The sequence below is a fragment of the Trichechus manatus genome, unplaced genomic scaffold (assembly GCF_000243295.1).
Source record: "Trichechus manatus latirostris isolate Lorelei unplaced genomic scaffold, TriManLat1.0 scaffold00040, whole genome shotgun sequence".
NCBI lineage: Eukaryota > Metazoa > Chordata > Mammalia > Sirenia > Trichechidae > Trichechus > Trichechus manatus.
Genome location: NW_004443976.1, coordinates 12,755,242 through 12,780,004, shown reverse-complemented (window position 1 = coordinate 12,780,004; position 24,763 = coordinate 12,755,242). Strand labels below are relative to the sequence as shown.

General features: G+C 40.4%; 1 protein-coding gene across 1 annotated transcript in view; it reads left to right on the top strand.

Annotated features, from left to right (window-relative positions):
* The window catches only part of LOC101359454 (arachidonate 15-lipoxygenase), a 125,329-nt gene that overhangs the window by 88,777 nt on the left and 11,789 nt on the right, over positions 1–24,763 (top strand).

Below are 24,763 nucleotides of genomic sequence, written 5' to 3'. Positions count from 1 at the left end.
ACAGAGACTTAAATAACTTTTGCTTAAAGAATACATGTTTCCATGATGATGAAATACTTAATGGCTACTGAGATAACATTAAAAAGGTAACTTCCCAGAAGATTTGCCCCTCCAGGTAACTTCCCAGAAGATTTGCCCCTCCACCCACCCGCAGTCCTGAGACCTAGAAATTTAAATTAAAGAACTCTGAGTCTGTCTCATTTAATCACAGATTAATGGTTTTGTTATGGTCTGCACTTTGGAACAGGAAAGAAACGTTGATTAGCCACTTGGGTGTGTGTGTGTGTGGATTTTTAAATTTTGAGGTACTGGCATATCTGAATTAGGGGATTTCAGAATTAAAATTTAGACACTCCATTCCGAATTTAACTGAGAATGTCGCTTCTGTTCTTCTGAGATACATTCAGGTTCTATTAAGGTTTTACTGTTTGAATAAACAAAAGCTCAGTGTCTATTATGTTAAGCATGTTTCCTCAGCGCGCCCCTGAGAAAGCCCTCATTGAGATGTAACATTAAGTTAAAACAAACCAAAAAAAAAAAACCTGTTGTGATTGAGTCGATTCTGGCTCATAACAACCCTATAGGACAGAGTACCCATAAGTGTTCCAAGGAGAGGCTGGTGTTCTTAACCACTGCACCCCAAGGCTTCTAAATGAAGTTAGAGCCTATAAATAAACTTGTTTTAACTACCTCCAAGGAATTTCCCCAGAAGGCACCTGGATTTTATCTCCTTCTCTCTTTAGCTTAATAAGCAGAGATTATTGTTCAAAAGACTTAGACTTAAAACTGATATAATCTTCACTCTTTCCTAACTAATGGTTGATTTTACATCCAAGGACTCCAATGAAGTTGGCTGAGATGCAGTACATCACTCAACCTCCATGTCAAGAACGTTGATGCTTTTCATTTTAGAAATATTGCCTTAGTTAAATTGTATCACAAATGAGAGATTTGTGTTAGACTAGAAATTGACGTGAAGGTTTGTAGTTAATTGCTCCTTGTAAATCTCCGCTCCATCCCCCGCCCCTGAATCTACTTTGATGTGAACTAATTACACTGCCTGTTAAAATATCTCTTTGTTCTGCCTGTGAGGCAGAACAGGCTGTTGCAGCCCTTTGGAATTGACACGTGTTCTCCCATAGAATAAAATTATTCCTTCAGTCATATTTTTGTTTTAATATCAATTGGAGCTTTGGTCCAGTGACTCCACTGGGTCAGATGAGGGAGAAAAAAATATCACTTGTGGATTAATTTTGGGTCAGGAATTTTTAGGTTCGTGGATAAGAAAAGACCTCTTAAAATAAAAGTAAAATATCTATTTTTAATATAAATTGGATTCCACATCCCAAAAGATAGGTATTGGAGCCCTTCGCCTCTCTATGCAGGATCATATGGGATTTGACAAGTATTTTGAAGAGCTGTTGGGAAGCATTATAAACAGTCAGCATATGATATCGTGAAGCATTGGATTCATTCATTCTGTTGCCCAGTGGAAACCTCAGGTTCTGTTTGGTGCGACTCATCTCAGCCAATAAACGAGAGACTGAGATAGGAGAGTAGATAGGTGTCTTTATTACATTGCGTAAGGAAAGGAACAGTTGGGGCTGCTGCCCCTAAGACTGCTCAGGGAGGATGAAAGAAACTTACTTTTAAGGGTTTTATAAGTAGGAAGTTCATACAAGTTACATCAGCAGCACTCTTAATCATCCTATGCAGGCGCAATGGGGTTTACATATAACTTCATGCTTAGCATGTTCAGAACATGGCAGTTAAACTCCACCCAGAGGCAGGGAAGTTACTATGTATGAGGTATTTAATGAGCTAGAAAGTTGTCTTGAATATCGACATGGTGCCTAAACCGGTTTCCACCAATTTCTTCTAGTTTAGGGCAGCAGTTAAGGAGAGGGGAACCAGGATTTTAATGTAAAGCTATGGGGCATGTCAAGCAAAGGAACCAGGATTTTAATGTAAAAGCTACAGAGAGTGCCAAGCAAGCTGCTCGAGGCAGTGGAATTTTCTGCAGCCTGGGGACCTCTGTCTTAATTTCTTCATTTATTCTACATTCAACAGATATATACTGAGCATCTGCCATGGGGAAGGCATTATCCTAAGTGCTGGGAATACATAAGATTGGTGGTTCAAACCCATCCAACAGCTCCATGAAAGAAAGCCCCGGTGATCAGCTTCCATAAAGAGTACATCCAAGAAAACCTGATGGAGCAGTTCTACTCTGTAACACCTGGGGCCACCATGAGTCAGAATTGACAGCAACAGGTTTGATTTTTGGTTTTATTTAAGTATTAATCTGTGTTCCCATCCTCCACTCACTGAATTATTTTATATTATTATTATTATTTTATATTTACTGATTCATGCTCTTCTCTCCACCAGACCTCACTCAATGCAATGACTCAAAGCCAATGACTGAGATTACTCTTCAATGTTGAGGGTTGGGGAAGAGGAAGCAAAGAGAGGGGGAACACAGTGTCAGTTAGACAGAAACTCTGAGTCAGTTCAGAGTTGTTTCTCTTGTTACCATTTGAAAAAGATAACCTATCAGAAGCAATGAGGATGGGAAAATCAATTTTCCATTTTGGAATAATATTCGTCTGGTCTCAGTACTCTTTCTACTCCTCAATTGATCCATCCCACACGGACCACTTTGGTCTGTTGGCTCCGGAACTTGTAGTCCTTTCCAGAACATGAGATGAGTGAGTCAATCAGGGAATTACCTACAAGTCACAGACTCCTCCACTGGCTGAAAAATCAAGGGAATTTATTGGTTTACAATGGAAAGAACCAAGAGGTAGGGTAGCCTTAGGTGAGGTTTGATACAGAGGTTTAATGTTTTCACTAAGGACCAGATTTCTTTCCACATTTTTTGCCAGTGTCATCTTCATTTTAAGGTTGGTTCTCTTCATGAACATAGGATGGCCACTAGCAGTTTGTGGGATATGTCTGATTTTCACTCTTTTTTGATGTTGTTGGCAGCTCTTGATGCTTATATCTTCTATCCATTAATTACTTGGAGCTTGGAAATGGTGATGTTCTCATTCTACTGTGTCATTTCCATTCTTAGTTGGAATAATTTTATAAGAAGATGCTTCCCCTCATCTACTATTTCATTAACCAGAGGTGCAGTTCATATAGGGAAGGTATAAAAATGTCTGGTTTTTTCATTTTGTTTATCTTGTTTTCAAGATAATATATTGTTTTCCTGTCATCCCCAGGAGGGGACGGATTAGGTTTTTATAAAAAATATCATTAACTCATGGATTTAAACGTATTAGATTGGCTTCAATTTGTTGCAATTTTTATTTTTGGCCAATGGGAGCCCTTCAAGCTGGCTCCTGAGTCCTTTGAACACAACCTGAGGATCTTTAATAGCTTCCTGGCTATCTGTGACTTCAAGACATTATAGGTTCTTATTACACATTTCCTGACAGAAACTTAGAATCAGCCAATTCTCAAGAAGTCCTTTTTTTTTTAAAATGGGAAATGCTATTTCAAGATCACAATCTGGGCAGTAGGGATGCTCGTATACTCATTGATCATTGTTTCAAATTCAGGAATTACAGGATTTTAACTTAAAAGAGGTTAAGTCAAAATCCTGTGATTCCTGAATTTGAAACAATGACCAATGAGTACATGACAACAATGGACTCAAACATGCCAGTGATCATGAAGATGGCTCGGGGTCAGGCAACATGTCATTCTCTTACACATAAGGTTGCCATGAGTTGGCGCCAACTCAACGGCAACTACCAGTAACAACAACAACTTACCTTCTTCTATATTACATCTGTATCTCCTTTCTTCCATACCAAGAATCCTGGTTCTGAAGGGCACAGGGATAGATAGAACTAGAATATCCCATAATTGCTCATTTGCTTTATTCCAAATTAAACATACAACAGTCTCAGAATAACAATGTTAATACTATCACCACCGATTATGATTTCTGAAAATAGTTAAACTTTTTTGGCATATGGTATGCCATTCTTCCCCCACTTTTAATGGTTGTACTATATCTACATTGTCAGATCATATAGCCATTGATAACTATGATCTCTTCCTTTTAACTTTCATTTATTCTTAGTTCTACAAGTAACTCTTCAGTGCTATTGCCAGTCCTCTCTAGTTTTTGCTTTTTGGTTGTCTGAAGTTTATTCTCTAGGAGATTCCTTAAGCCTTGCTCTTGGGAGCAATATCCTCTGACTTCTTATAGATTGATGTCAGTTTCTCTGGACCCTTTATACCTGAAGTTCAGTTTTGCTTAGATCTGAGATCCTTGACTCACATTTTCTTTCCACGAGCATCTTCAACGTGTGTGTATGTGTTCCATTTTCTATTGGCATAAAGCATTGCTGTCTGTATAGCCAGGGTTTACTCAGAGAAGTGAAACCCTATGAATGATGCAGAAGGTGCTGCCCCTCGCCAAAAGGTAAGCCAGCAGGTGGGCAACAATGTAAATAATCTGGCACCGTGCCTGGTGCCCTACTCCAGCCTTCAAAGCAATGCAAGAAATGGCTGTTCTTTCTCTTCAGCCTTTCAAATCTTCCCACAGGGAAGGGAATTGGGGGAAATGTAGGTCAAGTTCAGCTAGGTTGACACAGTACAATGTCACCACACTGTTAAAAAGTCTGATGATAATTTAGTTATATTTCTCTTATTAATCATGTGTTCTTTTTGTCTAGATACCCAAAAGATTTTTTCAATTTACTTAAAAATTCAGTAATTTTACTAGATTATGTTTTAATGTTGGTCATTCTGGGTTGATTTTCTTAGATGTATGGTATATTCTTATAATACATAGTTTCATATTTGCTCATGTTTATTTTATTTTATTTCATTAACGTTTTCTTGAAGTATAGATTTTAGTATTTGTTCTGATCCCTTGCTTCAGTTTTTGTTCATCTTTCTGGTGTGCTTTCATTTTCTGTGATATTTTGCTCTTCATTCTCTTTTTTTTTTTCCTTATAGTAATCTTGTATGGGATTTGACATCACTGGAGCCCTGGTGGCTCAATGGTTAAACACTGGCTGCTAACTGAAAGGTTGGCCGCTCAAAGACACTAGTGGCTCTGTGGGAGAAAGACCTGGCAATCTGCTCCCTTAAAGATTAAACCAAAACAAACCTGTTGCCATTGAGTCGATTCCAACTCATTCTGACCCTTTGGACAGAGTAGAACTGCCCCATTGGGTTTCCAAGGAGCAGCTGGTGGATTTGAACTGCCAACCTTTTAGTTAGCAGCCGAGCTCTTAACCACTGCACCACTAGGGCTCCCCATAAAGACTATAGCCTAGGAAACCCAATGGGGCAGTTCTACTCTGTCCGATAGGGTCAAAATGAGTTGGAATCGACTTAATGGCACCTAACAACAACTTTTCTATGAGGAGTCCCTGGGTGAGGCAAACAGTTAAGTGCGTGGCTACTAACCTAAAGGTTGGTGGTTTGAACCCATTCAGAGGTGCCTCAGAAGAAAGCGCTGGTGATCTGCTTCTGAAAGTTCACAGTCATGAAAACCCTTGGAGCAGTTCTGCTCTGCACACATGGATGACCATTAAGTGGGATTCAACTGGATGGCAACTTTTTTTGTGTGTGTCTGTGCTTTTCTATTGTCAGTCCCTGGTGGCACAGTGGTTAAGAGCTCGGCTGCTAGCCAAAAGGTCTACAGTTCGAATTCACTGGCCACTCCTCGGAAACCCTATGGGGCAGTTCTACTCTGTCCTATAGGGTCTCTATGAGTTGGAATCGATTTGATGGCAACAGGTTTGGTTTTTTGAGGGTTTAGTTTTCCTGTGTTATTAGAAAGAGGCTATATTTAGATAGTTCTAACTTCCTAGAGCTCCCTCTTTTGTTTTTGTTTTCCTGGAATGTTAAACAACACGGTGGCTTGCTTTCTGAGATTTCCTAGCTCTGTTTCCCTTTCCTACTTTTATCTGGACCTTGTCTTTACTTCATCTCTGTTGAAGTTGTTCCAGGAGCTTCTCCTTAGTGTGTAATTCTGTCCTGGAAGAGAGCCCTGGCGGGTCAGTTTGAAGAGTTCACAAATTGCTCTAGCTCCTTTTGACCTTATTTGGCTATTAGATTGAGCAAAAACCTCTCCCAGGTTGAGCTGCTGTTCTCAGATTGGCCCACTGCTGTTTTCTCCAGTTCTCAGATTTGTCAGCTGTCTTGTTGCTTCCTTTTGTTCTCTCTTGTATAGATGAAGGCAACATGCAGGTCTTGTGTCTCCTTGGTTTGTCCTATCTAGATAACTTGTCATCTAGTATTCTGTAAATGGGATTTTGGTTTTGCTATCTAGTTGCTCTGTCTGTTTTTATGTGGGGCTTCAGGAAGATCCAAAATCTATGCTGCCTCCACTGATATCATCTTTCCAGAAGCCCCGTGTATCACTTTTTTTTTTTTTTAATTTTTGTGCTTTAAGTGAAAGTTGACAGCTTAAGTTAGTTTCTCATACAAAAATTTATACACACGTTGTTATGTGAGCCTAGTTAATCTCCCTACGATATGACAGTACCCTCCTCCTTTCCACCCCAGATTTCTCGTGTTCATTCAACCAGCTCCTATCCCTTTCTGCCTTCTCATCCTGCCTCCCGACTGGAGCTGCCCATTTAGTCCCCTGTAGCTACTTGAACTAGGAAGCACATTCTTCAGGAGTATCATTTTATGTCTTATAGTCCAGTCTAATCTTTGTCTGAAGAGCTGGCTTCAGGAATGGTTTTAGGTTTGGGCTAACAAGAGTCCAGGGGCCATGTGATCGGGGGTTCCTCCAGTCTCAGTCAGACCATTAAGTCTGGTCTTCTTACGTGAATTTAAGTTGTGCATCACACTACTCCGTCAGGGACTGTCTGTTGTGTTTCCTGTCAGGGCAGTCACTGGTGGTAGCCAGGCACCATCTTGCTCTTCTTGTCTCAGGCTGATGGAGTCTCTGGTTTATGTGGCATTTTGTCTCTTGGGCTAATATTTTCCTTCTGTCTTTGGTGTTCTTTCTCCTTTGCTTCAGGATGGTTGGGACCAGTTGATGCATCTTAGATGGCCACTCGATAGCTTTTAAGACCCCAGACACCACTCACCAAAGTGGGATGCAGAACATTTTCTTGATAAACTTTGTTATGCCAATTGACCTAGATGTCCCCTGAAACCATGGTCCCCAGACCCCTGCACCTGCTACACTGTCCCTCAAAGTGTTTGGTTGTGTTCAGGAAACTTCTTAGCTTTTGGTTTAGTCCAGTTGTGCTCACTTCCCCGTTATGTGTGTTGTCCTTCCCTTTGCCTAAGATGATTCTTCTCTACTATCTAGTTAGTAAATTCCCCTCTCCCTCCCTCCCCACCCTCAAAACCATCAAAGAATGCTTCCTTCTATGTTTAACCTTTTCTTGAGTTCTTGTAATAGTGGTCTCATACAGTATTTGTCCTTTTGCAATTGACTAATTTCACTCAGCATAATGCCTCCCAGATTCATCCACGTTGAGAGCTGTTTCACGGATTCATCGTTGTTCTTTATCATTAAGTAGTATTCCATTGTGTATATATACAATAATTTGCTTATCCATTCGTCTGTTGATGGGCACCGAGGTTGTTTCCATCTTTTTGCTATCGTGAACAGTGCTGCAATGAACATGGGTGTGCATATATCTATTCGTGCAACAGCTTATTTCTCTAGGATATGTTCCAAGGAGTGGGATTGCTGGATCTTATGGTACGTCTATTTCTAGCTTTTTAAGGAGGCGCCAAATCAATTTCCAAAGTGGTTGTACTATTTCACAGTCCCATGAGCAGTGTGTAAGTGTTCCAGTCTCTCCACAACCTCTCCAACATTTATTATTTTGTGTTTTTTTGGATTAGTGCTAGCCTTGTTGGGGTGAGATGGTATCTCATTTTAGTTTTGATTTGCATTTCTCTAATGGCTAATGATCTTGAGCATTTCCTCATGTATCTGGTAGCCGCCTGAATGTCTTCTCTGGTGAAGTGTCTGTCCATATCCTTTGCTCATTTTTTAATTGGGTTATTTTTTTCCCAGTCTGTAGACTTCCTTTTTACTCTTTTGATGAAGCCTTTTGATGAGCATAAGTGTTTAATTTTTAGGAGCTCCCACTTATCTAGTTTCTTTTCTGGTGTTTGTGCATTGTTACTTATGGTTTGTATTCTGTTTATGGCTCCTAGCATTGACCCTATTTTTTCTTCCATGCTCTTTATTGTTTTAAATTTTATATTTAGGTCTTTGATCCATTTTGAGTCAGTTTTTGTACATGGTGTGAGGTATAGGTATTGTTTCATTGTTTTGCAGATGGATATCCAGTTATGCCAGCACCATTTTTTAAAAAGACTGTCTTTCCCCCAGTTAACGGACTTTGGCCTTTGTCAGATATCAGCTGCTCATAGATGGTTGAATTTATGTCTGGATTCTCAATTCTGTTCCATTGGTCTGCGTATCTGTTGTTGTACCAGTACCAGGCTGTTTTGACTACTGTGGTGGTATAATAGGTTCTAAAATCAGGGAGTGTGAGGCCTCCCACTTTGTTTTTCTTCTTGAGTAGTGCTTTACTTTTTCGGGGCCTCTTCCCTTTCTGTATGAAGTTGGTGAATTTTTTCTCCATCTTGTTAAAAAAATGTCATTGGAATTTGGATCAGGATTGCATTGTATCTGTAGATCGCTTTGGGTAGCATTGACATTTTCACAGTGTTAGGTCTTCCTAACCATGAGCAAAGTATGTTTTTCCAGTTATGTAGGTCTTTTTTGGTTTCTTGCAGTAGTGTCTTGTATTTTTCATCGTATAGGTCTTTTACGTCTCTGGTTAGATTTATTCCTAAGTATTTTATCTTCTTGGGGGCTATTGTAAATGGTATTGATTTGGTGATTTCCTCTTGGAAGTTCTCTTCATTGGGTAAAGGAATCCAACTGATTTTTGTATGTTTATCTTGTATCCTGAAACTTTGCTGAAATCGTCTATTAGTTCCAGTAGTTTTCTTGTGGATTCTTTGGGGTTTTCTGTGTATAAGATCATATCATCTGCAAATAGCGATACTTTTACTTCTTCCTTACCTATCTGGATGACCTTTATTTCTTTTTCTAGCCTAATTTCTCTGGGTAGGACCTCCAGCACAATGTTGAATAAGAGTGGCAATAAAGGGCATGCTTGTCTGGTTCCCGTTCTCAAGGGGAATGCTTTCAAAGTCTCTCCATTTAGGATGATGTTGGCTGTTGGCTTTGTATAAATGCCCTTAATTATATTGAGAAATTCCCCTTCTATTCCTATTTTGTTGAGAATTTTCATCATGAATGGGTGTTGGACTTTGTCAAATGCCTGTTCTGCATCGATTGATAAGATCATGTGGTTCTTGTCTTTTGTTTTATTTGTGTGATGGATTACATTAATTGTTTTTCTAATGTTGAACTATTCCTGCGTACTTGATATGAATCCCACTTAATCATGGTGAATTATTTTTTTGATATGTTGTTGAATTCTATCAGCTAGAATTTTGTTGAGGATTTTTGTGTCTATGTTCATGAGGGGTATTGGTCGGTAATTTTCTCTTTTTTTGTGGTGTCTTTACCTGGTTTTGGTATCCGGGTTATGCTGTTTCATAGAATGAGTTTGGGACTAGTCCATCCTTTTCTATGCTCTAGAATATCTTTAGTAGTAGTGGTATTAACGCTTCTCTGAAAATTTGGTAGAATTCTCCAGTAAATCCATCAAGGCCAGGGCTTTTTTTTTTATTGTGAGTTTTTAAATTACCTTTTCAATCTTTTCTTTTGTTATGGGTTTATTTAGTTGTTCTACCTCTGTTTGTGTTGGTTTAGGTAGGTAGTGTGTTTCTAGAAATTTGTCCATTTCCTCTAGGTTTTCAAATTTGTTGGCATACAATTTTTCATAGTAGTCTGTTATGATTCTTTTAATTTCAGTTGGGTTTGTTGTGATATCCCGCATCTCATTCCTTATTTGGGTTATTTGCTTCCTCTCCTGTTTTTGTTTTCTCAGTTTGGCCAATGGTTTATCGATTTTGTTGATCTTTTCAAAGAACCAGCTTTTGGTTTTGTTAACTCTTCCAATTGTTTCTCTATTTTCTTTTTCATTTAATTCTGCTCTAATTCTTATTATTTCCTTTCTTCTGGTGCCTGAGGGCTTCTTTTGATGCTCTTTTTCTACCTTTTTGAGTTGTAGGGTTAATGTTTTGATTTTGGCCCTTTCTTCTTTTTGGGTGTATGCATTTACTGGTATAAATTGACCTCTGAGCACTGCTTTGCTTTTAGTATTTCTTGCAATTTGGTTTGATTTTTACAAATTCTCTAAATTTCTGTTTGTCTGGAAATGCTGTAATTTTGCCATCATATTTGAGAGGCAGTTTTGGTGGATATATAATTCTTTGCTAGCAATTTTTTCCTTCAAGGCTTTATATATGTCATCCCATTGCCTTCTTGTCTGCATGGTTTCTGCTCAGTAGTCAGAGCTTAGTCTTATTGACTCTCCTTTGTAGGTGGCTTTTAGTTTATCCCTAGTTGCTCTTAAAATTCTCTATCTTTGGTTTTGGCAAGTTTGATTATAATATGTCTTGGTGACATTTTTTTTGGAATCTACCTTATGTGGGGTTCGGTGAGCTTCTTGGATAGATATCTTCTCATCTTTCATTATATGGGGGAAGTTTTGTGTCCACAACTCTTCAACAATTCTCTCTGTATTCTCTGATATCCCCTCCATTTTGATACTCCAGTCACTCGTAAGTTATTCTTCTTAATAGAGTCCCACATAATTCTTAGGGTTTCTTCATTTTTAAAAATTCTTGTATCTGATTTTTCCTCAAATAAGTTGGTGTCAAGTGTTTTATCTTCATTCTCACTGATTCTGACTTCCGTTGCCTCAATTCTGCTCCTGTGGCTTTGTATTGTGTTGTCTATTTCTGAAATTTCATTGCTAATCTTTTGGATTTCTGTTTGCTGTCTCTCTATGGATTCTTGCAGACTTGTTTATCATTATGCTCTTGAATAACCTTCTTAAGTTCCTCTATTGCTTAATCTGTGTGTCCCTTGGCTTGATCTACATTTTGCCTGCTCTCCTTCCTGATTTCTTGAAGAGTTCTGTATATTAGTCTTTTGAATTCTGCCTCCAGTAATTCCAGGAAGTTCTCTTCCTCTGGAAGGTCTTTGGATTCTTTGTTTTGGTGGCTTGCTGAGCCATCATGGTCTGCCTTTTTATGTGATTTTATATTGACCGTTGTCTACGAGCCATCAATGAGTTATTATATTTATTTATTTTGTGTTTGCTTACTATGTCCTAGCTTCTTGTTTTGTTTCATTTTAATATGCCCAGATAAGCTGGTTGTGTTGGCTACTTTGATGACTGCTGTCTTTGAAGCTCTCACATCCTGTCTCCAGGTGGCTAGAGCTGTTACTAGGTATGTGAGCCCAAGAGTATGTTCATTTTCTTGTGTGGATTCAGCTCAGGTGTACAGGTCATTGGTCACTGAGTGTATGGTGCAGGCTCTCACCTACAGTCCAAGACAGGCAGGGGTAGTTGGAGTAGGCACATGTATCTGGCTGCAATAGATGGTCGTGTGCTGGTCAAGGCAGGGGGCTGACTGCTCCCCTTGAGTGTCTGAATGGAAGATGTGTCCCTGTTCTCTACAGCTTGCAGGTGGGTGAGTTTTGCAGCTGGACTATGAGGGCCCAATGCTGTTGGCTGTAAGGACTGGGAGTCACTGCTTATTCTTGGACCCTTGTCGCAGGTGGCTTGGTGGAGTGGGTGGAGCTACCAGTTCACAGGTCCCTGATGTGGGTAAGTGAGGACGCTGCTTAATGGGCAGGGTGATGTCAAATGTGATGAATCTGCCACTCCCCCTTATAGCAGATACAGATGAAAATAGGCTTCAGGTATATACCCTGGTATACTGTGCTAATGAAGGCCTACCCTGTTAAAATGGGCCCACACAGGTCTATGCAGGGGTGAAAGGCATTCAAAGTCCATGGACCCCTTACGCCTGTGCCTAGGCAAAGAGACTCTGCCTGCCCTGAGTTCCTGGCTTAGGGGAGCTGGCAGATTATTTTTTCCTGTTTGTTAATTCGTTCCCTCTTCAAAGCTGGGAGAATGGCTCAGGGCTCACTATGGGTCCTACCTCACCCTAGGGAGCATAACAGTCTCTGAAGCCAGACCAGGACCGAAGCAGAGTAGGGAGGGAGCAGGTAATTGGGAGAGAGGTATTTCCCAAAAGGAGGGATTTTTTGTTTTGATCCTCATGGTAGGTTAGATGCTTGTACTTATGTTTCACTGGTTCTGGAGGTTAGAGCCGACCCTTCACCACTCGGTCTCTCCTGATGTAGAAAATGTGTCCTGAGTACCACTGCTTGCCTCATCAAGTGCGCCAGCCGATCCAGCCTACAGGGTGCTGGTTCCCGCTGGGTCAGATCAGGCAACTCCTTGCTGCTTCTAAACTGTCTCACGCTCCCCCTGCTGCTCTGTCTGATTCCTCAACTTTATCTTTGATGTTCAGGCCTCCTAAATTGTCATATATAATCATTCACCTGTTTTTTTCGGGTTTTTGTTGTAAGAGGGACCATAGGAAGTGTCTTCCGCCATCTTGGCACTGCCCCAGAACAATCCCTATGTATTACTTTTTATAGTAAACTCTAGTTTAACAAACTGACTATAGGAAGATTGATCAATATGTTGAATTTGGAATGAGTTTTCATAACGGGGTGGCAGGGAGCCAGTGTTGATATCTGAGATATGGGAGGGTCATTATCAGACTGGCTCATTTGAAAGATTAACTTGGTAGAGGTCTGTAGATTGGAGAAAGATGGTGGAGTTGGAAGATCAATTATAACACTACTGTAGCAGTCCAAATATGAGATAGTAATGAGGAAGAGTGAGTGGGAAAGACAAGGAACAGACAGATGTGAGAAACACAGTGGAGCTTGAATCAAGCTGTTTGGTGATGAGGGAGGGATGAAGAAGGAGAGGTAGAGGAGTCAGAGTTGACTGAAAATTCTCAGGACAAATGTTTAAAGGAATGGCAATGACCAAAACATCAGTATGAATGAGGATGATGATATACTAACAGTAAGAGTGAGGGGGGTCTAGGGAGAGGAATGACTCATTTTTTTGAAAACCTGATTTAATGAGTTGAGAGTACATCAGGATGGAGATGTTGTGTATGAAGATATGGAGCTCAGGGAAATATCTATGCTAGGTACATAGATTTGTGAGTCATCAGGATAGTGCACCTGAGGAAAAGGTAGAACAAATGGCATGGAAAAAATATTCACAGAAAACTTAGAAAAACTATTCTGCTTCTGAAAGGTCACAGCCTTGAAAACCCTGTGGAGCACAGTTCTACTCTGGACACACGGGGTCGCCGTGTCGGAATTGACTCAACAGCAACTAACAACTACAAAATATTTATATAACAAGAGAGAAAAGAAATGTGTACACATTTTAAATTTTTGACAAATTTACCAATATAATAATCCCTGAGTACAAGTTTTTGTATAACAGGTTTACAAATGAGAAAAATGGAATTCTTTTGAGGCAGGGAGTAACATTTCACTTAATTACTTTGGCGTCTAATTTGATAATAAAATAGTCCACACTCTACTGTGTCTTAAACGCATGAAGAGGAAGACTTCTGATTGGATATGAGGAATTGAGTGCTCCTTTATTTTCTCTTCCTCCCAAATACTATAAAAATGGTAGTAAAAGAGTAACAAAGGGCAAAGCCCATAGTGAAGAGAGCTAGGGAAAGTCTACAGTGAATGGAATAGTTCAAGACATTTTGCAAGATGGAAAGCAGATGGAGGAGTGTGACTGATGAAGCAGGGTAGAAGAAGGTGCAGACTAGAGAAGGTAAGGAGCAGTGTGTATTTGGGGAGGAGTTGATCTTTCCTTCAGATCTCTGGATGGACTCGAATTCCAGGAGCAAGGTAAAATGGAAGGGAGAATTGAGACATGGGGCTGAAAATGGATATTAATTGAAAGACTGTGTTCAGAATAGTTGATTCCCTTCCTCTTGTTCATGGATACCCAGCAGCCAGATGTTTGCTTCCTCAGCAAAATCCCCCAAAAGCTCTTAGCTAAAGGAAATTAACAAGTTGTGGAAAGGATTTGAGAAATTGTAGGTGTTGTTATTCCAGAGTAAAGTTCTCTGTATTGAGGTGTCTCTACTTGAGGTTGTTGTTAGGTGCCATTGAGTCGACTTCAACTCATTGTGACCTCATGTGATAGAGTGGAACTGCCCCATAGGCTTTTCTTGGCTATAATCTTTATGGAACAGATTGTCAGGTCTTTCTCCTGAGGAGCCACTGAATGGGTTCAAACTGCCAGCCTTTAGGTTAGCAGCTGAGTGCTTAATAATTGTGCCACCAGGAGATGGAGACTGAGGTGGAGATTGGTAATTGTTCTCCAATATCCAAACTCTATTTTAAGTGGGAACATAGCTGCATGGAAAATACAAAGTGCTGTGGAGTGAAGATGAGAAGCAGATAGGACTTTCATACACTGCTGGTGGACATACCAATTTGAAAACTGTTTAGCAATATTTACTAATACTGAGCATATGAATATCCTATGACCCAATAATTTCACTCCTAATTATATACCCAAGAGATATGTTTATATGTTTGCCAAAAGGCACACATTAGAAAGTTCATAGCAGCACTCTTCATAATAGCCCCGAACTGGAAACTAACCAAATGCCAATCAACAATGAAATGGTCTTATGGATTGAAATGTGTCCTCCAAAAATGTGTGCCAACTTGGCTAGGCCATGATTCCCAGTATTGTGTGATTGTCCACCATTTTGTCATCTGACCTGATTTTCCTATGTGCTGTAAATCCTACCTCTATGATGTTAATGAGACAAGATTAGAGGTAGTTATGTTAATGAGGCAGGACTCAATCTACAAGATTAGGTTGTGTCTTAAGTCAATATCTTTTGAGATATAAAAGAGAGAAGTGAACAGAGAAACAGGGGGACCTCATACCACCAAGAAACAAGAGCCAGGAGAATAGCGAGTCCTTTGGACCTGGGGTCTCTGCCCTGAGAAGCCCCTTGACCAGGGGAAGATTGATGACAAGTACCCTCCCTAGAGCTGGCAGAGAGAGAGGGCCTTCCCTTGGAGCTGGCACTTTGAATTCAGACTTCTAGCCTCCTATACTGTGAGAGAATAAATTTCTTTGTTGGATCCATCCACTGCTGGTATAGGTAACTAAGACAGAATTTGGTACTGGGAGAGTGGGGTGCTGCTCTAATAGATACCTGAAATGTGGAGTGGTTTTGAAACTGTGAATGGGTAGAGGGTGGAAGAGTTTCAAAGTGCTTAATAGTAAAAACCTAGATTGCCTTGAAGAGACTGTTGGTGGAATTATGGACATTGAAGATAATTCTGATGAGGACTCAGAAGGAAATGAGGAGAGCTGTTACACTGGAGACAGCACAGATGGTGAGAAGGAGCAGCAGCAGCAGCAGAGAAACAGCAGCAGCAGAGAAATGGCAGCAGCAGAACCAGGAGACCAGTGTGAGACAGCATTGGAGCTGGCCCACGGAGCAAGAGAGCTGAGTGCCTTTGCACAGGAGGCTTCCTGGTGGAGTGGGGTGTCTCCAGGAACTTATCGGCGGAGCTAGGCTTGCTGACCCATAGAGCAAGATTGCTGAGTGCCTTCTGGCTGAAGTTTACTGGCAGAGTAGGGTGCCTCCAAGCACTTGTCAATGGAGCTACAGAGCTTTGGAACACTTGCCCCAGCAGGGCAGACACTGGCAGAGAGGCCCAAAGGACTGAGAGGCCAAGGAACAAGGAAGCAGAAGCTAAAGAGACAAAGAACACAGAAAGCAGCGCTGCCTCAGTCTCAAAGGGTATGGCCACGACTTCTGGGGTGTCAAAAGGTAGAGTTGCCACAGATGGACTAGGAGAATAGGAACCTCATACCATGAAGAAACAAGAGCCAGGAGCGTAGCGTGTCCTTTGAACCTGGGGTCCCTGTGCTGAGAAGCTCCTAGTCCAGGGGAAGATTGATGACAAGAACCTTCCTCCAGAATTGACCCAGAGAGAAAGACTTCACCTGGAACAGACACCCTGAATTGGGACTTCTAGCCTACTAGACTGTGAGAGAATATACTTCTGTTTGTTGAAGCCATCCACTAGTGGTATTTCTGTTATAGCAGCACTAGATAACTAAGACACACAAGAATCAAATTGACTACATCTGTGGAAATTCATAATGGAGAAGCTCAATATCATCAGTCAGAACAAGGCCAGGGGCCAAATGTGGAACAGACCATCAACGGCTCTTATGCAGGTTCAAGTTGAAAGAGAAGAAAATTAGAACACGTTCACAAGAGCCAAAGTATGACCTTAAGTACATCCTACTTGAATTTAGAGACCATCTCAAGAATATATTTGACACATTAAACACTAATGACCAGACGAGTTGTGGGATGACCAAGGACATCATACATGAAGAAAGCACAAAGTCATTAAGAAGACAGGAAAGAAAGAAAAGTCCAAAAGGGAAGTCAGAAGAGACTCTGAAACTTGCTTTTGAACATAGAGTAGCTAAAGTAAATGGAAGAAATAATGAAGTAAAAGAGCTGAAGAGAAGATTTCAAAGGGCACCTTGAGAAGACAAAGTAAAGTATTATAATGAAATGTGCAAAGACCTGGTGTAAGAAAACTGAAAGGGAAAACTTGCTTCACATTTCTCAAGATAAAAGAAATAAAGAAAAAAAATTTAAGTCTTATGTTGCAATTTTGAAGGATTCTATGGGCAACAAGTTAAATGACTCAGGAAGCATCAAAAGAAGATGGAAGGAATACACAGAGCTCACTGTACCGAAAAGAGTTGGTCAACATTCAATCATTTCAGGAAGTAGCATATGATCAAGAACCAATGGTACTTAAGGAAGAAGTCCATGCTGCGCTGAGGCACTGGCAGAAAACAAGGCTCCAGGAATTGACAGAATACCAATTGAGATGTTTCAACAAATGGTTGCAACACTAGAAATGCCCATTTATCTATGCCAAGAAATTTGGAAGACAGCCACCTGACCAACTGACTGGAAGAGATCCATATCTGTGCCCATTCCAAAGAAAGGTGATCCAACAGAATGCGGAAATTATTAAACAATATCATTACTATCACATGCAAGTAAAATTTTGCTGAAGATAATTAAAAAACGTTTGCAGCAGCGCGTTGACAGAGAACTGCCAGAAATTCTAGCCGAATTCAGAACAAGATGTTGTTGTTAGAAGAGGATGTTGTTGTTAGGTGCTGTCGAGTCAGTTCTGACTCATAGTGACCCTATGTACAATAGAACGAAACACTGCCCGGTCTTGCACCATCCTCACAATTATTGTTATGCTTGAGTCCATTGTTGCAGCCACCATGTCAATTCATCTCATTGACCATCTACTTTACCAAGCATGATATCCTTCTCCAGGGACAGGTGCCTCCTAATAACAGGTCCAAAGTATATTAGACGAAGTCTCGTCATCCTTGCTTCTGAGGAGCATTCTGGCTATACTTCTTCCAAGACAGATTTGTTTGTTCTTCTGGCAGTCCGTGGTATATTCAATATTCTTCGCCAACATCCTAATTCAAAGGCATCAATTCTTTTTTGGTTTTCCTTATTCATTGTCCAACTTTCCCATGCTTATGAGGCGATTGAAAATACCATGGCGTGGGTCAGGCGCACTTTAGTCCTTAAAGTGACATCTTTGCTTTTTAACACTTTAAAGGGGTCTTTTTTTTTTTTTAACAGATTTTCCCAATGCAATGCATCATTTGATTTCCTGACTGCTGCTTCCATGGGTGCTGATTGTGGATCCAAGTAAAATGAAATCTTCGACAACTTCAATATTTTCTCTGTTTATCATGATGTTGCTTATTGGACCAGTTGTGAGGATTTTTGTTTCCTTTATGCTGAAGTGTAATCCCTGTAGTCTTTGATCTTCATCAGTAAGTGCTTCAAGTCCTCTCCACTTTCAGCAAGAGATTGTGGAACAAGGGCTATCATTGTTGATGTCAGATGGATCATGGCTGAAAGCAGAAAATACCAGAAAGATGTTTATCTGTGTTTTACTGACTATGCAAAGGCATTTGACTGTGTGCATCATAACAAGTTATGGATAACATTAAGAAGAATGGAAATTCCAGAACACTTAATTGTGCTCATGTGTAATCTGTACAAAGACCAAGAGATAGTTGTTCAAACAGAGTAAGGGGATACTGCATGGTTTAAAACTGGAAAAGGTGTGTGCCAGGGTTGTATCCCTTCCCCACACTTATTCAATCTGTATGCTGAGCAAATAATCTGAGAAGCTGTACTATATAAAGAAGAAAGTGGCATCAGGATTGGAGGAAGACTCATTAGCAACCTTCAATATGCAGATGACACAGCCTTGCTTTCTGAAAGTGAAAAGGACTTGAAGCCCTCACTGATGAAGATCAAAGACTGCAGACTTCAGTATGGATTACACTTCAACATAAAAGAAACAAAAAATTCTCACAGCTGGACCAATAAGCAACATCATGCTAAACAGAGAAAATATTGACGTTGTCAAGGGTTCCATTTTACTTGGATCAGCAATCAACGCCCATGGAAGCAGCAGTCAAGAAACCAAATGATGTATTGTATTGGGCAAATCTGCTGCAAAAGACCTCTTTAATGTGTTAAAAACAAAAATGTCACTTTGAGGACTAAGGTGTGCCTGACCCAAGATGTGGAGTTTTCAATCACCTCACATGCATGTGAAAGCTGGACGATGAATAAGGAAGACCGAAGAAGAATTGATGCCTTTGAATTATGGTGTTGGGAAAGAACATTGAATATACCATGTGTCAGAACAAACCAATCTGTCTTGAAGGAAGTACAGCCAGAATGCTCCTTAGAAGCAAGGATGGCAAGACTTTGAACCTGTTATTAGCAGCAACCAGTCTGTGGAGAAGGACATCATGCTTGGTAAACTAGTGTGTTAGAGAAAAAGAGGAATATCCTCAAAGAGATGGACTGACACAGTGGCAGCAACAATAGGTTCAAACATAGCAATGATTGTGAGATTGGTGCAGGACTGGGCAGCGTTTCATTCCATTGTACATGGGGTCACTATGAGTCAGAACCGACCAGATGGCACCTAACAACAACAAATGACATGTGATGTTGAGTGTCTTTTCATATGTTAATTTTCCATCTGTATATCTTTTTTTGTGAACTGTCAAACTCTTTTGCCCATTTTTTAATTAAGTCATTTGTTTCCTTATTGTTGAGTTTAAAGAGTTCTCTGTATATTTTGGATACAAGCCCTTTATCAGATATATGTTTTGCAAATATTTTATCCCGGTCTGTGTCTGGTGTTTTCATTGTCTTTAACAGCACGTTTCACAGAGCAGAAGCCATTAGGTTTCTTACAGAGAGAATACGGGTGTTGCAGGATCCTTAAGTAGTGTTGAGGAGTCCTTTGTCAAGGAGTCCTTGTGTAATAAATAGATCTGAGACCTTCTTTTGTTTAAGCATTTAAAGGATATTGGGGTAGTTTAGGGAGGGGCATGGTGGGGTCTATTTCCACTTTTAAGGGTTTTACTTCCCAAATACATCCTATGTCTATTGATACTATAGCCCAAAGGGAGTCAGGAATATGAGTGAGCAGTTTCTGAATGCAAGACTATCAATGACTTGAGGCAACGTGAGGGGAGCATGGAAACTGGGGTGATCTCTCAGAACTGTTAGGGAGCAAAGGTGTGTTGGGGAAGAGTCAGGGATTTCAAGGGTTAGTCCTAGGGTGAGTACAAAATATTAACATTCCAATTAGAAAGCATAATACATTAATGGATGTTGTGAAACTTGAAAAACTATGATGAACATCATCGGGTCCAAGAGATACAGAAAGGGGTTTGAAAAGGGGCAAATCATGTGGTAAATTACCTAACCTCGCCACAGAAGTGGTTTTCCTATCCTGAGAGATTATGATGGGGACGTGTGAGGTGTTTAGGGTGGAGGAGGTGGCTCCAGTGTATCAGAAAGGTAGTAGGGTACCCATTGACCAGGATTATTATTTCACCAGTGTGTTTAAGGTTATTTTATGGGCAGACAGGAACAGATCCCTCAAAGGGGAGTCAGTGAGACTCTTATCCTTTTTGGACAACCTTCAGACCAATGTCCCCTTTCCTTGCAATATTTACAGGTGTCATGGTCTTGGGAAGTTATAGGGAAGTCAAGGGTGGATTGAAGGCCTTGGGACAATTTCTTTCAGTCGGAGAGCCATGGGTTTGTGTTGTTTAGATTTATCAGCCTGTGCATCTTCATGGTGTTGTGCTAAAGCATGGGTCTTGGAGAGAGGGGTGTTTTGCCAATTAATGTGATGTTTTTCCTCTCTCAGTTCAGCATAGGCCCATTAACAAAACTGGTAATTAAATCAGATGCTGCGCAATCATTTAGAGTTAAACCTGAATACTCTTTCCATATATTTTCTAAGTGATGCCAATATTTAGATACTGGTTCATTTTTGTTGCCTGCACTCTTGAATCTTTGCACTGTTGATTTCAGACAGGAATGGAATCTATGAGCATATTTTGGTTTACTTCATTAATTTGATCCATTTGGCCATCTCAAATCATAGGGAGGCATCTCTGGGTCCTATGAGAAGTTAGGCTAGTTATTAAAGGCCTGGAAGCCCTGGAGAATATGCCCCTAAAACTAACCAAAATTGTGTAGAAAATTCCTCCCTTCAATATAGTTTCACTTTCAGATCCACACATTCAAAAGGCCACAACATGACAACCGTTATGACTGATGCCCGATATTGGTCTCTTTCAACTTTAATCACCAGCTCTGCTCCCTCTGTAAGCTGAGGTTTCTTTGTGTATAGTGAGGATATCTACCATTTGATGATTGCTTCTTAAATATTAGATACTGTGTTAAGAGCAGTTTATACATTAACTTATTTAGCTCTCAAATAGCTCTATGATGTAGATATTACTTTCACTTTGTAGATGAGAATATTGAGATTCTGAGAAATTTAGTAATGTATCATGAGTCACACAGCAAGTTAGGGCAAGGTCAGAACTGGACTCAAGTCTATCTGGCTCAAAAATCTGTGCCCTTACACCCTACACCAGTCTTGCTCCGTTTTCTCACACTTAGAAATTATCCCCTTGAGATGGTCTCACATTTTTAAATCCAACTCAGAAAAAATGGCCTCATTTGAATTTGACTTAATCCTATTTTGATATGAAGGATTTTCCTACTGCCTAAAGGTTTTGCAGACGTTCAAACAGAACAAGGGGATACTGCGTGGTTTAAAGTCAGGAAATGTGCACATCAGGGTTGTATCCGTTCACTATACTTACTCAATCTGTATGCTGAGCAAATAATCCAAGAAGCTGGACTATATGAAAAAGAACACAGCATCAGGATTGGAGGAAGACTCATTAACAACCTGTGATATACAGATGACACAACTTTGCTTGCTAAAAAGTGAAGAGGACTTGAAGTACTTACTGATGAAGATCAAAGACCACAGCCTTCATTATGGATTACATCTCAACATAAAGAAAACAAAAATCCTCACAACTGGACCAATAAGCAACATCATGATAAATGGAGAAAAAAATTGTAGTTGTCAAGGTTTTCATTCTGCTCAGATCTACAATCAACACCCATGGAAACGGCAGTCAAGAAATCAAAAGACGCATTGTATTGGGCAAATCTGCTGCAAAAGGCCTCTTTAAAGTGTTAAAAAGCAAATATGTCACTTTGAGGACTAAGGTGCACCTGACCCAAGCCATGGTGTTTTCAGCAGCCTCATATGCATGTGAAAGCTGGACAATGAATAAGAAGATCGAAGAATTGATACCTTTGAATTGTGGTGTTGGCGAAGAATATTGAATATACTATGGACTGCCAGAAGAACAAACAAATCTGTCTTGAAAGAAGCACTGCCAGAATGCTCCTTAGAAGCAAGAATGGCGAGACTTCATCTTACATACTTTGGACATGTTATCTGGAGGGCTCAATCCCTGGAGAAGGACATTATGCTTGGTAAAGCAGCGGGTAAGGGAAAAAGAGGAAGACCCTCAATGAGATGGACTGACACCGTGGCTGCAACAATGGGCTCAAGCATAACAATGATTGTGAGGATGGCGCAGAACCAGGCAGTGTTTGTTCTGTTGTACATAGGGTTGCTATGAGTCAGAACAGATTCGACAACACCTAACAACAAAAAGTTTTGTAGTGAGAACGGAATGAGTATTTCGAAAGTAATGTGGACAATTTTAATATTAACTTTTTGATCCAAATTTTCTAATTTGAGATAATAGATGCAAAGTAACTGGTTGTTTTTCTTCTTAGGATATTCACCACAGGCATAGTACCATACTCATCTACTTACATTACAGAAAATTGAAGCCATCTTCCTTCCTATTCTCTTTCCCTTTCTCTCTCTCTCTACACAGACACACATACAGAAAGGAGCCCTGGTGGTGCAACAGTTAAGCACTCACCTGCTAAGCAAAAGGTTGGTGGTTTGAGCCCATCCAGTGGCTCTACAGGAGCAAGACCTTGAGGTCTGCTCCCATAAAGGTTTCAGCCGAGAAAACCCTGTGGGGCAGTGCTACTGTGTCACACGGGGTCACTATGAACAAAATTGACTCGATGACACCTGACAACAACAACAATATATGAATACAGAGAAAGTATATACAGGCAGTCCCCAGGTTACTAACGTCCGACTTAGTAAAACCCGTAGTTACAAACCAACCCTGTAAAGCCTATGATATTAAAATTTGAGGTACATTTGGTGAACAGTGTCTGGGATCTTAAAAGCTTGTGAGCGGCCATCTAAGATACTCCACTTGTCTTGGTCATCTAGTGCTGCTATAACAGAAATACCACAAGTGGATGGCTTTAACAAAGAGAAGCTTATTTCCTCACGGTCAAAGTAGGCTAAAAGTCCAAATTCAGGGTGTCATCTCCAGGGGAAGGCTTTTTCTCTCTGTCGGCCTTCTCATCAGTGTTCCCATGGACTAGGAGCTTCTCCGCGCAGGGACCCCAGTCCAAAGGAGGCCTCTGCTTCCGGCACTGCTTTCTTGATGGTATGAGGTCCCCCCGTCTCTCTGCTCGCTTCTGTCTTTTATATCTCAAGAGATTGCCTCAGGACACAATCCAGTCTTGTAGATCCAGTCCTGCCTTACTAACACAACTGCCACCCATCCTCCCTCATTAACATCATAGAGGCAGGATTTACAACATACAGGAAAATCACACAGTACCAGGAATCATGGCCCAGCCAAGCTGATATACACATTTTTGAGGGGACATAATTCAACCCATGACATTCCACCCTTTGGCCCCCAAAAAATCACATCCTTGCAACATGGAAAACATATTCACCCCATCATATCGTAGCAAAAGTCTTAACTCCAAGTCCAAAATCCAAAAATTCCTCTTCATCTGTGAAATCTAGAATACAAGTTATCTTCTTCCAAAGATACAATGGCAGAACAGGCACATGCTAGACATTTGCATTACAAATGGAAGAAGTTGCAGGGAGAGAAAACATAACAGCCATCAAGCAAGTGAGCAGAACACATCACATTAGCCCTCAAGGCTTTGAAAATAATCCTCCGACTTAGTAAAACCAGTAGTTACAAACCAACCCGGTAAAGCCTATTATATTAAAATTTGAGGTGCATTTGGTGAACAGTGTCTGGGATCTTAAAAGCTTGTGAGAGGCCATCTAAGATACTCCACTGGTCCTACCCTGTCTGGAGCAAGGGAGGATGAAGAAAACCAAAGACACAAGGGAAAGATTGGTCCAAAGGACTAATGGACCACAAGTACCACAGCCTCCACCAGACTGAGCCCAGCACAACTAGATGGTGCCCAGCTACCACCACCAACTGTTCTGACAGGGATCACAACGGAGGGTCCTGGACAGAGCTAGAGAAAAATGTAGAACAAAATTCTAACTCTTAAAAAAAGACCAGACTTACTGGTCTTAGAGAGACTGGAGAAACCCCAAGAGTATGGCCCTTGGACACCCTTTTAACTTAGTAATTAAGTCACTCCTAAGGTTCACCCTTCAGCCTAAGATTAAACAGGCCCCTAAAACAAAACAAGGCTAAATGGGCACACTAGGCTAGAGGTAAGGACTGGAAGGCAGGAGGGGGACAGGAAAGCTGGTAACGGGGAACAAAGGTCGAGAAGGGGAGAACGTTGACATGTTGTGGGGTTGGCAACCAATGTCACAAAGCAAGGTATTTATTAATTTTTTAATGAGTAACTAATTTGCTCTGGAAACCTTCATCTAAAGTACAATAAAAAAATCTAAAAAAAAAATTTGAAGTATGAACAACAGTTCATAATAACAAATGGATGCTACTTTGCTATGCACATCAAAACATTATTATTATTACTGTATTATTATGTTAACGATGTTTTAGAGTATCTGGAAGTGTTTCTTTAATGTTTTTTATGCATAGAAATGTATACTGTATACTACATACTAAGACAAACATTTGACTAACTGACGTTAGATACAAACCGTACCTAACTGTTCCAACTTATGTACAAATTCGACTTAAAGACAGATTTAGGAATGGAACTCGTTCGTAATCCGGGGATTGCCTGTATACATATATATGTATGTATATATATACAAGTATATGTATGTGTGTATGTTGTTGTTGTTGGGTGCCAAGTAGATTTCTACTCATAGCAACCCTATATGACAGAGTAGAACTGGCTCATAGGGTTTCCTAGGCTGTAATGTTAATAT